This window comes from Hyperolius riggenbachi, chromosome 5 (genome assembly GCF_040937935.1).
Source record: "Hyperolius riggenbachi isolate aHypRig1 chromosome 5, aHypRig1.pri, whole genome shotgun sequence".
Classification (NCBI taxonomy): Eukaryota; Metazoa; Chordata; class Amphibia; order Anura; family Hyperoliidae; genus Hyperolius; species Hyperolius riggenbachi.
Genome location: NC_090650.1, coordinates 173765585 through 173780750, shown reverse-complemented (window position 1 = coordinate 173780750; position 15166 = coordinate 173765585). Strand labels below are relative to the sequence as shown.

At 47.6% G+C, this 15166-nt stretch overlaps 1 protein-coding gene across 4 annotated transcripts in view; it reads left to right on the top strand.

Moving 5' to 3' along the window:
* Positions 1 to 15166, top strand: part of ROPN1L (rhophilin associated tail protein 1 like) — a 424846-nt gene that overhangs the window by 80192 nt on the left and 329488 nt on the right. The window lies entirely within an intron of this gene.

Sequence of the window (15166 nt, the reverse complement as noted above, 5' to 3'; positions counted from 1 at the left end):
AGTTTCTCAGTTTTGCCTAGTTCAGTGGGGATTGCTGCAATATTGACTTGTTTTGCAGCCCTTCATGAGCTCCAGTCCAGTGTATTTGATGAGTCTCTGTCTAGTCCAGAAGAAGCTATGGGAACCCTGTCTAGTTCAGTGCATACATCAGAAGATTTGCCCTGTCTTGTAAATGCCCCTGAACATGATTTGTTAATAACCCTGCTGGAATCAGCGACATCTAAGTCTGATCCTGCAGTTTTTAGTGAGAATCCAGTAACTGTGAAGTCTAGTCATGATTTATTTTTTTTGCCCAGTTCTGGTTTCGGTCCTGTCTTGACTGACTTTGAGGTTCGCAGTTCCTTGACATGCCCAGAGGTTTCTCTTGTGCCGGTGTGCCCAGATGTGCTTCGTATGCCAGAGTGCCCAGATGTGTCTGTGTTAGCGTGCTCACGTGCTTCCCTAGTGGAGACATGTTCTGATGTTGCCGGTTGGCCTGCATGCCCGGAGATGGTTCTGGTCCCTAAAAGCCCTGATCTTGATGTTTTTCCTTGTGACCCTGACTCTGGAGTTGCCCTGGGTTCCATAGGGGTTCTTGATAGTTCTCCATGTGAGCCTAAGGGGCGTTCTGACCTGTGGGGATCTCTTTGGAGCTTTCAAGTGTTCTGGGAGATCTCTGAGGAAACTTGTCCTGGTACCTTGGACTGGTTCAACAGTGGGTTTTGTGTTGGTAAGGACAGTTCCGGTGGGCATTGCAAAGGCTTTGGCGTTTTTGGACAGTCCTTGGAAGGCGGTGGGTATCGCTCAGAGAGTTTCTTGGGGTTGTTTTCTGGAAGTCGTGGTTCTGATGGGTGTCACACTGAGGCTTGTAGTGCTGACGGGCATGGTTCGGTAGATTCTGGTTCCAATTGGTCTAGTTTTGGTGAGACTGATTCGGGAATTTGGTTTTGTCGGGCTGATCCGACCTTCATGAATTTTCAGTCAGATCAGTTTGCTGGATTTCCTACTTCTGATTTTTTAGTTTGGGTGGTTCAGGAGAAATATGTCAGTTTTCATAGGCGTCCAGAGGCCGCGTTTAAGGGAGGGGGTACTGTTATGATCGCTTCTGCAGCGTTTACTGCTGACTGCAGTGGTATTGCAAACCAAGCAGTTCTAATGTCATTACATGCATTTGCTTGCATAGTTTGGTTTGCACTTAAACTAGTTGCTGATTCCATCTGCAGTCGCTCTGAAGTTTATGACAGTTTAATATGCTTTTGTGTAAACAAACATTGTCTGCTGCAATGGAGGGGCAATCCCTTTCCTGCAGGCTGCATATCATTGTCTGCCTTTTCCTGCTATCAGCCTGTGATTAATTACCATTCACTTGTGTGGGAATCTGCAGGTCTGCTCCCATTGGATGACCTCAGTATAAAGAACTGCTTCCTGCAATGCCTCATGGGCTACCATAGTCTCAGATCCTGTCTGTTACTCTGCCCGTGCCCCACCTCGTTCCTAGTCCGTGTGGACTGCGCTGACTCCTGCGAAGGGGTCAGCGAGTCCTCCTAGTTCTGCTCTTGTTTCTAGAAGTTGTTACTTTGCTTGTCTTGTGTCATATATTGGTTCATCGCCAATATATACGCATACTTGCACGTTTATTATTTTCCTTGTATTCGTGTTACGTTGATACATCAGTGTCGCTGATATATACGTACACGAACTGTTTATATCCTGTGTTCCGTTAGTCAGCGTTCCAGCACGCTGAGCTAGTTATCCTGTTCCTGGTCCTGTTTGTGGATTGCGTTCATCTCTGCGAAGAGATAGCGAGTCCTTCTGAGTCCTGTTCCCTGTATTACTCCAGTCTTAGTCAGAGTTCCTGCTTATGTCATATATCGGTTCATTGCCGATATATACATATGTTAGTCAGACGTTACAAATAGTTTCATTGATAGCTGTAATTGTAATACGCTAGGAAATCATACTTATTGTATATTTATCTGTGTTACGTTCATCTATCTTGATCCTGCTATTTCCTGACTATCCTGTCCTGTCTTGGTGAGGCACGCCATCGCTGCAAACGCATTGGCTACCTCATTCCAGTCTGTTTTATTGTGGACGCTTGCTGTCACTAAGTAGTGGCTAGTTAAGCAAGCGTTCATTCTGTCTACCTGTCCTGATTTCCTCAGTCCTGGTTTATGCGTCTCAGCACTACTTGCGCTGAGACGTTATTACGAAAGTGTTGTTTGTGGCTGTTCGGATCTGCACCGGCTCTGTGCACCACAATCTCCTATTGGAGTCAGTCCTCTCCTCCACTAAACTGGGGATATCCTGATTCCTTGTGCTGGTGTGTGTACCTCCTTCACGTCAGCTTATGTGTTGCATGCTGACGCTGGAGATTACACCTCCAAGCTTAACAAAATGGAAGAATACCAGCAGGCCCTTGTGGAGACTTTAGAGAGAAGATTGACATCCTCCCCCTCCTCTAGCCAGTTGTACGCCGACAGACTGACTTCCGCAAACCCAGGACGACCAGGAGGGCAGCAAACAACACAAGCCGCAGCTAGTGCCCAAAAGGGAATGGTATCGGCAGTGTCCTTGGAGTGGGAAAATTTTCTGACACCCATGCAGCAGCACACAGAACAGCAAGCGTGCAGATCCACCTCCAACACCGATCGCCTGGAGAAGATGGTCAAGGACTACATGTCAGATGGCGTAGCTGTGTTGAACAATCCATCTGCACCCTTCAACTATTGGGTATCGAAGCTAGACACCTGGCGCAAACTGGCAATGTATGCAATAGAGGTGCTGGCTTGCCCGGCAGCCAGCGTTATGTCGGAACGCTGTTTCAGTGCTGCCGGAGGCATCGTCACAGATCGGCGGCGTATCCGCCTCTCCACAGAAAATGCAGACCGTCTGACTCAAATTAAAATGAATCAATCCTGGATTGGAAACGACTACGCAACACTCCCGGACCCCAACCAAGTAACATGAACAATGAACATCTGTGATGGGTTAGCGTTTCCGGTCCCTGTTTATTGAACCTCTCATCTGTATTACATTTATGACTGCATGGCGACAAAATGCAAATTGCTATCCGCACGCTTCTTGTCCTCATGCAAGGCCTGGGTTGTTGTGTCTCAAAGCGTGGCCTTCTCCTCCTGCGCCACCCTCCTCCTGTTCCATCACGTGTGCTGCTGCTGGGTTAGCGTTACCGGTCCCTTTTCCTGGAACCTCTTATATGTATTACATTTAGGACTGCATGCCGACAAAAAGCATGTTACCTGTGCAAAGAAAACAGACATTTCCCGCATTTAAATGACAGTTTTCCCTTTGAAACTTTAAAATCGATTTTCTCAAAAACTATAAGCTCTTTTTGCTAAAAAAATTTTTCCTCTTGTACCCACTCCCAAGGTGCACATACCCTGTAAATTTGGGGTATGTAGCATATAAGGAGGCTTTACAAAGCACGAAAGTTCGGGTCCCCATTGACTTCCATTATGTTCGGAGTTCGGCCATGTTCGGCCCGAACCCGAACATCTAGATGTTCGCCCAACACTACACGTGACCCGTTCGGCCAATCACAGCGCTAGCCGAACGTTCGGGTAACGTTCGGCCATGCGCTCTTAGTTCGGCCATATGGCCGAACAGTTTGGCCGAACACCATTAGGTGTTCAGCCGAACCCGAACCCGAACATCACCCGAACAGGGTGATGTTCTGCAGAACCCGAACAGTGGCGAACACTGTTCGCCCAACACTAGCTGCAGCCTCACCAGGAAGAAATTAATGTATTATATAATTTTTTGCCTATTTACAGAATACAGTAAATAGGGTAGTTATGAGAGCGGTATCATTGGATCCGTAGGGTCATGCTGAATCTCTTGATACCAGTCGAGAGGGGTCCGGGGCCCCTACAACTCAGGTATGAATCTTCTCAGGAACCTGACCCGCTGCACTAGCCATATCTGATGTCATATTAATCTGTATTTTCCGACAAGTATGAATCTGTTATCCCCCTAAATATGACGTGTATCGTTCATGAGTTACGGCAGTTTATAAGTTTAGCCCTAAAATCTCTCAGAGGGAATAACCTGTCATTGGTGGGTAACTCAGAGGGGGCCGGCATTGCCACACCCCCAAACCAGCTTCATCAAAAGCATATGGCCGGCAGACGGGCCCTCAGTCCTCCGAATTCCACCTTCACGAAAGCACTCTGCCAGCCAGGGGACCATGTGGTTGGTGGCCATCTTGTCTGAGCTGAAACAAAGGACACATGGCTAGCGGCCATCTTGATCGGCCATCTTGTCTGCACTGAACAATGGACATTTTCCAGTTTGCTTGGATTTTAAACTTTGCTGAACTGAACAAAAGGAACTCTACAAGTTTTCCCAGAATGGACATATTTCCACAAACCCTAAGTATTTTCTCCTGTTTATTTCATACTGGCTATTACTGTTTTAATAATTGTTGATTTTAATAATTGTCTGTATATATTAATTATTTATATTGCTTTCAATAAACCGACGCTATCGTCAGTTGTTGTTCTAGCTACCCTATTATTCAGCATACACAGAAACTGATCCCAGGTCTCTGAAGAGACGCTACTATTGTTTGTCGTTGGCTAGACAGAATACAGCGTGTTTTAACCGTTTTTATTTGTAGATCTAGGCACAGACAGTCAGCGGGCTCCTCTGTCCCATGGTAACGGAGGTGGTGGCAGTTATACCCTGAACTAGTGTGTAAGTTGTAATTACCGTACCTCACAGGCTCCCTTCTGGTTTGTCTGCGGCCAATTCCCAACGGTTCCTGCGCATTGACTGCGACCAGAGTTCGCATGATCCGTGCGCTGGCACCGTTTGGAAGGCCATTTGCGGTCTTACCACTAGGGCTCTTGTGACAGTGTTTGGCAGCGGTTGGGACCTGTGATGTGCTGAAAGTATCTAAGATAGCGCTAGCGCTATCCAGAAACGAACTAATTCGTTGGTGTAGCTGGAAGGCAATATATTTTTTATATATACAGAGAGACTGTGTAGCCAGTACCCCTCCTCAAAAGTTTTATTTTATTTGGCGTGGAAATGTCCGGGAACTACAAGAACATGTGCCTGGTGGATCTGCAAACTCTTTGCCAAGCGAGAGGCATTGAAGTTGGCCGCAAGAAACACCAGGACCTGGTAAATGACTTGTTCCAATGGGACACCCAGCAACCGCGGGAGCCGGATGTGTCTGCTGAGGTAGACGCCGACCCATCTGACCCAAGTCAAGGGGAACCAGAGACTGAGAATCCTGACTGTACAGAGGTTGTGCATCCTGAGGGCCCTGCATTAACAGTTACGCAGGGGACTGTCCGTATGGTCCCCAATCCCAGAGTTTCTGAAAGTACTCGCCTGGAACTGGCCAGTACTGGACTGTCCATGGGTGCTGACCCGGTAATGCAGCAGGCATTACGAAAGCTGATGGAGACTGACCTGGAAAAGTACCTGCAGTACATGGAAGCCCGTGAGGAGCGGGAACACCAATCTGCAGAACGGCAAGCGGCTGCTACGGAACGGGAGCTCCAACGACAGCATGAGCTGAACCTGGCAAAAGTTCAACAGGCCAGCCGGAGTTCTCCGCCCAGCCTCCCTGCTGAAGGAGCTGCATCACCCGTAAGTGCAAAATTTAAATTTGCTAATATTGAAAAAGACACAGACATTGACTTGTTTTTGCGATCTTTTGAAAAAGCATGTCGTCAGTATCGTCTGTCCCAAGACCAGTGGGCCAGACATCTGACACCTTTGCTGCGCTACAAATCGCTTGATGCTTTCGCAGAGTTGCCTGCGGAGAAAGATAATGATTATGCCGCTATAAAAGACGCTATCATTACCAAATACCAGCTGACGCCAGAAGCCTATCGCAAAAAGTTCAGGGCCTGGCAGAAAAAGTCTTCTGATTCGTACCGAGATGTGGTCAACAGCTTGCTCACCACACTTCACCAGTGGACTCTAGGCCTCACCAAAGGGTCTTATGGTGTCCTGGAGGACTTGATAGTCCTAGAACAATTTCTGAACATTTACCCTGCTGATGTACGACAGTTTGTGCTGGAGCGCAAGCCTGCGTCAGCAGCTGTCGCTGCAGACCTCGCTGAGACCTTTGCAACTACCCGGGTGTCTGATACACGCAGAACTGTCCCATCCAGCTGGAGAGGAGGTCAGCCCAATACCCCGGCAGACACTCCTGCCCCTGTGAGCCGTCAGCCACAGAGGCTACCCAGCGCAGCTGCTGCACCCAGGCCTGCAGCCCCTGGAGAGGTCACCTGTCACTACTGCCGCCAGCCCGGACACATGAAATTCGACTGTCCGGAGCGGAGACAGACACCACCAGCACCTGCAGCACCTGTATCACCTGTACCTCACCCACAGCAGAGGCAACCCGCCAGCGAACCACAGCCTGGATCATCAGATTTTGTTCTGTTTGCCCGCGGAGAGGAAATCCGCAACCGAACCGTCCAGCAGCAGCCTGTTAGAGTGAACGGCAAAGTTGTCACCGGATTCCGAGACACCGGAGCTGACATCACGTTAGTTCACTCACACCTTGTGCCAAAGGAGAGCATCAGCTCCAGCCGATCCCTTGCCCTTACTGGAGTAGAGGGCACCCTTTTTCACATAGCCCACGTGAGAGTGAAGATCGACTGGGGGGTGGGAGTCCAAGAAAGGGTTGTTGGGGTTATGAAGGATCTCCCAGTCCCTGTGTTGCTGGGGACTGATTTGGGCAAGCTTGTGTCCTACTACGAACCTGCCACGACCGCCTTGTCGCTCACGGAACGAGTCGGACTCTCAACCCACCACCAGGTACTTTATACACTTGGGAAGCACCAGGGGGAGGTGGGTTGAATGTGCCCAGTTCAAGGGTACCAGGTTCAATAGTGCCTGCTTCAAAGGCACCTGAGTTTGATGTACAAACTGCCTGTTGTGATGAAGATGTAACTGTACCTGTGTTTAATGTACCAACTGTCTGTAATGAAAATGTGTCTATGCCTGTCACTGTCATTAATGCATGCAACGATGATTCAAATAATGCCAGTCTGTGCCATTCTGAAGGTATACCTGTGCTAGCAGTACCGCGCAGCTGTACTGCTCACAACCTAAGCTCAGAACAGGTGGAGGGGGTTCCGGCCTCCTCCCCCTCCTCTGACCATATCGATGAGACCTTTCAGCCGCTGGCCTCATGTGACATGAGCCAGGTGGCTTAAACTGACAGCGTATTCACAGCAGCTCTACAAAGGGACCCAAGCCTGGAGGTGCTCAGGCAGCAAGCCTCTGAGCCCCTCGCAGACGGGGCCGCTTTCAAGGTGTACTGGGAAGGTGGGAGACTGTACAGCAAGTCTGTACAGCCCCCTACCGGTAGATCACATGCGAATACCAAATGGCTTGTGGTCCCGAGTGCGTTCAAGGGACATGTGCTGAAATCCGCACATGATAATTCCCTGACAGGACACTCTGGTGTCCGCAAGACACTTGCCTGTATTCGGAGACAGTTTTATTGGCCCAGGATGAACAGGGATGTAGCAAACTACTGCAAAGCATGTGCCATCTGTCAGGAGCTGGGAAGGTCCAGGGATTCCCGCGGGGTTCCGTTAGGTCCACAGCCACTTCGCAGGGAACCCCTGCGTGGGCTGGCTGTTGACCTACCCAAACCAGTGCCCATTGTCAGCAGTCCCGGCAGACACCACATCCGACCACAGTGGCGCAAACGCCCTGTCCAAAACGGTCCATGTTGGGTCAAACCTGAGGGTAGCAGACCGCGACCTGTCCAGTGGAACCGAGCCGCAGGCGCCAATGGGTTTTCCCGGCGTGCCGGCAGCTCGAGACTCGTCAGCCAGGTTGGCCGACACGAAGCGGGCAGCCGACACCGGAACGCTGATGGGCTGTCCCGGTGTCAGGGGGAACTAGACCCAACAGCGCCAATGGCTGCTACGGCGGATATCTTGGTGACAACCCCCAACACAGCATCAGGAAGGGGAGGTGTCACGGAACAGCCGTGAGAAACGAAAACGCGGCCGCAATCGGTTTCCTGCCTCGATTGCCGTTGCCCTGCCAAATCAGAATCTCGTGTCTGTGGATACCAGGCAGTCCAGCCTGGAGGGTCTCGGCTGTCTTTATAAGAGCAGCAGAGTTCTTTTCATGAAGCCTGGTGCCTGTGACTTGTTAGCCAGAGGTGTAAACTCACATTCAGATGTTAATTAAAGGAACCAAAAGGTCCTTTTCATACAGGGAGGTCCCAGGAAGCTAGTCACAGCTTGACACCAGGCAGCCTGGCTGCAGCCTCACCAGGTAGAAATTAATGTATTATATAATTTTTTGCCTATTTACAGAATACAGTAAATAGGGTAGTTAGGAGAGCGGTATCATTGGATCCATAGGGTCATGCTGAATCTCTTGATACCAGTCGAGAGGGGCCCGGGGCCCCTACAACCCAGGTATGAATCTTCTCAGGAACCTGACCCGCTGCACTAGCCATGTCTGATGTCATATTAATCTGTATTTTCCGACAAGTATGAATCTGTTATCCCCCTAAAAATGACGTGTATCGTTCATGAGTTATGGCAGTTTATAAGTTTAGCCCTAAAATCTCTCAGAGGGAATGAACTGTCATTGGTGGGTAACTCAGAGGGGGCCGGCATTGCCACACCCCCAAACCAGCTTCATCAAAAGCACATGGCCGGCAGACGGGCCCTCAGTCCTCCAAATTCCACCTTCACGAAAGCACTCTGCCAGCCAGGGGACCATGTGGTTGGCGGCCATCTTGTCTGAGCTGAAACAAAGGACATTTTTCAGTTTGCTTGGATTTTAAACTTTGCTGAACTGAACTAAAGGAGCTCTACAAGTTTTCCCAGAACGGACATATTTCCACAAACCCTAAGTATTTTCTCCTTTTTATTTCATACTGGCTATTACTGTTTTAATAATTGTTGATTTTAATAATTGTCTGTATATATTAATTATTTATATTGCTTTCAATAAACCGACGCTATCGTCAGTTGTTGTTCTAGCTACCCTGTTATTCAGCATAAACAGAAACTGATCCCAGGTCTCTGAAGAGACGCTACTATTGTTTGTTGTTGGCTAGACAGAATACAGCGTGTTTTAACCGTTTTTATTTGTAGATCTAGGCACAGACAGTCAGCGGGCTCCTCTGTCCCATGGTAACAGAGGTGGTGGCAGTTATACCCTGAACTAGTGTGTAAGTTGTAATTACCGTACCTCACAGGCTCCCTTCTGGTTTGTCTGCGGCCAATTCCCAACGGTTCCTGCGCATTGACTGTGACCAGAGTTCACACGATCCGTGCGCTGGCACCCTTTGGAAGGCCATTTGCGGTCTGACCACTAGGGCTCTTGTGATAGCATACTCCCGGGCTGCTGCAGATTTTGGATTGCGGAGGCGTTTCTGCCTCCAATGTAAAGTATAGGAAAAACGCAAACCGCTCTGAAAACGGCAGTTCAGAGCGGTTTTGCAGTTGTTTTTGGTACAGAAGCTGTTCAGTAACAGCTTTACTGTAACAATATATGAAATCTACTACACCAAAAACGCTTCCCAAAACCGCAAAATGCTAGCTGAAACGCTCCAGAAAAATAAGAAAAAGCATTTCAAAATCTGCTTGCATTTTGCGGATCTGCTAGCGGTTTTTGGTGTGCACAAGGCCTGTGCAAATACTGCCTTCGAACTGGGGACCCAGCACTATATATACAGTATGTATGTAAGTATGTATGTATGTATGTGTTTATTTGTGTATATATACACTTATATTTCTGAGTTAAAAAAACATTTTTCCTGTGCATTTTTAAAATCCATTTTCTAAAAAACTGCAAGGTATTTTTGAAAAAATATTTTTTTTTACTTGATGCCACTATTCCCCTAAACACGTAGCAAGTATGGGGGCTTTGATATTCGGCCCAAGATTATGTCAAAGCAAAAAATACAAATGTATTACACAAAATAAATAGAATTTCAAAATTGTCATTTAATTATGTATGGCCGTAATTACGAAAATGTACCCAATGTTTTCACTTAATCATTAGTAGCAGATTACGATCATCACTACTCAGTGTATCACAATTGAAATAGGTCCTCTTTTTTTTTTCCCTTCAACCCCCCCCCCCCCCCCCCCCTAAGGCTCCTCTGTACGGCTCTGATCCCTCCTGCTCTTTGATGGGCATCAAAGCCCATAGGATAAACAGATGTTTACATGGGACTAATCTCATACTTAAGACTATTGATTGATATTGAAAAATGAAGCCCTTGACTAATAGTTTCAAATTGTGATTAGCTCCGAGCAAAGCCATAGTGCCCGCAGGAATTTCTGTGGTATAAGAAAATGATCTAACGTTAAAAAAAAAAAAAAATTTAAACAATAATTTTTATTGAAGCTTAACCACTTGAGGACCACAGTCTTTCTACCCCTTAAGGACAAAAGCCTTTTTTTTCCATTCAGACCACTGCAGATTTCACGGTTTATTGCTCGGTCATACAACCTACCATCTAAATGAATTTTCCCTCCTTTTCTTGTCACTAATACAGCTTTCTTTTGGTGCTATTTGATTGCTGCTGTGATTTTTAGTTTTTATTATATTCATCAAAAAAGGCATGAATTTTGTAAAAAAAAAATGTTTTTTTTTTTACTTTCTGTGCTGACATTTTTCAAATAAAGTAACATTTCTATATACATTTTTGTCCAAATTTATTCTGCTACATGTCTTTGATAAAAAAAAAAATCCAATAAGTGTATATTTATTGGTTTGGGTAAAAGTTATAGCGTTTACAAACTATGGTGCCAAAAGTCAATTTTCCCATTTTTTAAGCATCTCTGACTTATCTGAACACCTGTCAGGTTTCATGAGGTGCTAAAATTCCAGGATAGTATAAATACCCCCCAAATGACCCCATTTTGGAAAGAAGACATCCCAAAGTATTCACTAACAGGCATGGTGAGTTCATAGAAGATTTTTTTTTGTCACAAGTTAGCGGAAAATGACACTTTGAAACAGAAATATTACCAAAAAAAAGTTTCAATTTCTGTTAGCTTGTGACAAAAAAAAAAAAATCTGCGACTGACTCACCATGCCCCTCTCTGAATACCTTGGGGTGTCTACTTTCCAAAATGGGGACATTTGTGGGGTGTGTTTACTGTCCTGGCATTTTGGGGGGTGCTAAATTGTAAGCACCCCTGTAAAGCCTAAAGGTGCTCATAGGACGTTGGGCCCCTTAGCGCACCTAGGCTGCAAAAAGGGGTCACACATGTGGTATTGCCGTACTCTAGAGAAATAGTATAATGTGTTTTGGGATGTATTTTTACACATACCCATGCTGGGTGGGAGAAATATCTCTGTAAATGAGATTTTTTTGATTTTTTTTTACACACAATTGTCCATTTACAGAGATATTTCTCCCACCTAGCATGGGCATGTGTAAAAATACACCCCAAAACACGTTATACTACTTCTCCTGAGTACGGCGATACCACATGTGTAACACTTTTTTGTAGCCTAGGTGCGCTAAGGGGCCCAACGTCCTATTAGTACCTTTAGGATTTCACAGGTCATTTTGAGGCATTTGGTTTCTAGACTACTCCTCACGCTTTAGGGCCCCTAAAATGCCAGGGCAGTATAGGAACCCCACAAATCACCCCATTTAAGAAAGAAGACACCCCAAGGTATTCCATTAGGAGTATGGTGAGTTCATAGAAGATTTTATTTTTTGTCACAAGTTAGCGGAAATTGATTTTTATTGTTTTTTTTCACAAAGTGTCATTTTCCACTAACTTGTGACAAAAAATAAAATCTTCTATGAACTCACCATGCAACTAACGGAATACCTTGGGGTGTCTTCTTTCTAAAATGGGGTCACTTGTGGGGTTCCTATACTGCCCTGGCATTTTAGGGGCCCTAAACCGTGAGGAGTAGTCTAGAAACCAAATGCCTCAAAATGACCTGTGAATAGGACGTTGGGCCCCTTAGCGCACCTAGGCTGCAAAAAAGTGTCACACATGTGGTATCGCCATACTCAGGAGAAGTAGTATAATGTGTTTTGGGGTGTATTTTTACACATACCCATGCTGGGTGGGAGAAATATCTCTGTAAATGGACAATTGTGTGTAATAAAATAAAAAAATTGTCATTTACAGAGATATTTCTCCCACCCAGCATGGGTATGTGTAAAAAATACACCCCAAAACACATTATGCTACTTCTCCTGAGTATGGCGATACCACATGTGTGACACTTTTTTGCAGCTTAAGTGCGCTAAGGGGCCCAACGTCCTATTCACAGGTCATTTTGAGGCATTTGGTTTCTAGACTACTAACGGTTTAGGTCCCCTAAAACACTAGGGCAGTATAGGAACCCCACAAGTGACCCCATTTTAGAAAGAAGACACCCCAAGGTATTCTGTTAGGAGTATGGTGCGTTCATAGAAGATTTTATTTTTTGTCACAAGTTAGCGGAAATTGATTTTTATTGTTTTTTTTTTTCACAAAGTGTCATTTTCCACTAACTTGTGACAAAAAATAAAATCTTCTATGAACTCATCATACACCTAACAGAATACCTTGAGGTGTCTTCTTTCTAAAATGGGGTCACTTGGTGGGGTTCCTATACTGCCCTGGCATTTTAGGGGCCCAAAACCATGAGGAGTAGTCTGGAAACCAAATGCCTCAATATGCCTGTTCAGGGGTATAAGCATCTGCAAATTTTGATGACAGGTGGTCTATGAGGGGCCGAATTTTGTGGAACCAGTCATAAGCAGGGTGGCCTCTTAGATGACAGGTTGTATTGGCACTGAAGTGCAGGAAGCGCAGGATGTTCTCAAATCGTGACCTGGACATGGCAGCAGAGAACATGGGCATGTGATGTATTGGGTGCGTAGACCAATAAGACCGCAATACATTCTTTTTGACTAGACCCATGTTAAGGAGAAGGCCCCCAAAAAAGTTACGTTTCGAAACTTGGAGTGGTTTCTACCGAAAAGGCTGGGCATGGTAGCTTCTTGGATTGGCGGTTGCGTATTGTGTGGCATAACAGTTGGTCTCAGCAACAATTAAGTCATAGAGACCAGCAGTGATCAGAAAAAAAAAATCTGTCACTGTGGTGGGGCGGGTGAAGGTTTGGCCGGGTGATCAGAAGCCCGCAGGGGGCAGATTAGGGCCTGATCTGATGGATAGGAGTGCTAGGGGGTGACAGGAGGTGATTGATGGGGGTCTCAGGGGGTGATTAGAGGGGAGAATAGATGCAATCAATGCACTGTAGAGGTGATCGGAAGGAGGTCTGAGGGGGATCTGAGGGTTTGGCCGAGTGATCAGGAGCCCACACGGGGCAAATTAGGGCCTGATCTGATGGATAGGTGTGCTAGGGGGTGACAGGTGGTGACAGTAGGTGATTGATGGGTGTCTCAAGGTGTGATTAGAGGGGGGAATAGATGCAAGCAATGCACTGGGGAGGTGATCGGGGGGGGGGGGGGTCTGAGGGCGATCCGAGGGTGTGGGTGGGTGATTGGGTGCCCACAAAGGGGCAGGTGAGGGTCTAATCTGATGGGTATGATGGGTAGCAGTGAAAGGGGGTTATTGATGGGTGATTGATGGGTGATTAGAGGGGAGAACAGATGTAAATAATGCACTGGAGAGGTTTTCAGGCGGGGTCTGAGGGTGATCTGAGGGTGTGGGCGGGTGTTTGGGTGCCCGCAAGGGGCAGTTTAGGGTCTGATCTGATGGGTAGCAGTGACAGGTGGTGACAAGGGGTGACGGGGTGATTGATAGGTGATCAGGGTGCGAATAGAGGGGAGAATAGATGCAAGAAATGCACCGGCGAGGTGATCAGGGCTGGGGTCTGAGGGTGTTCTGAGGGTGTGGGCGGGTGATTGGGTGCCCGCAAGGGGCAGATTAGGGCCTGATCTGATGGGTAGCAGTGACAGGTAGTGACGGGGTGATTGATGGGTGAATGATGGATGTTCAGTGGGTGATTAGAGGGAATAACAGATGTAAACAATGCACTTCGGAGGCGATCTGAAGGCGGTCTGCGGGCGATCTGAGGGTGCGGGCGAGTGTTCAGGTGCCCGCAAGGGGCAGGTTAGGGTCTTATCTGATGGGTGTTAGTGACAGGTGGTGACGGGGTGATTGATGGGTGATTGACAGGTGATCAGTGCATGAGTACAGGGAAGGATAGATGTATACAGTACACGGGGGGGGGGGGGGGGTCTGGGGAGGATCGGAGGGTGTGTGGGGGGGGTGATCAGGAGCCCTCAGGGGGCAGTTTAGGACCTAACCTAAAAAATAGCGTTGACAGATAGTGACAGGGAGTGATTGATGGGTAATTAGAGGGGAGAACAGATGTAAACAATGCACTTCGGAGGCGATCTGAGGACGGGTGTGCGGGCGATCTGAGGGTATGTGGGGGGGAGGGGGATCAGGTGCCCGCAAGGGGCAGGTTAGTGTCTGGTCTGATGGGTGTTAGTGACAGGGGGTGATTGATAGGTGATTGACAGGTGATCAGTGAGTGATTACAGGGAAGAATAGATGTATACAATACACAGGGGGGGGGGGGTCTGGGGAGGATCTGAGGGTGTGGGGGGTGATCAGGAGTCCCCAGAGGGCAGATTAGGACCTAATAAAAAAAATAGCGTTGACAGATAGTGACAGGGAGTGATTGATGGGTGATTAGGGAGGTGATTGGGTGCAAACAGGGGTCTGGGGGGTGGGCAGGGGGGGGCGGGTCTGAGGAGTGCTGTGGGCGATCAGAGGGAAGGGGGGAAGATCAGTGTGTTTGGGTGCACATAGGGAGGGCTGCAGCCTGCCCTGGTGGTCCCTCGATCACTGGGACCACCAGGGCAGGAGGCAGCCTGTATAATACGCTTTGTATACAATACAAAGCGTATTATACGCTTGTATTGTGGCAGATCGGGGGTCAACAACCTGCCGGCGCTTCCGTACGGTCGGCGGGTTGACATCGCGAGTGGGCGGAGCCTATTGCCGCAAAGAGCGTACGATCCCCGGCAGGACAGCGCAGAACAACCCGCCGCCAATTGGCGTATTGCGGTCGTTCTGTGGGCCACTTTGCAGCCGCCCACCGGCTGTGGGCAGGCGGCAAGTGGTTAATAAATGATACAAAAAAAATGATGCTTGAAAAAGGATATCAAGTCATGTCATATAATAGAGCAGGTATAACATTAGCAGGGTTTGAACATGAG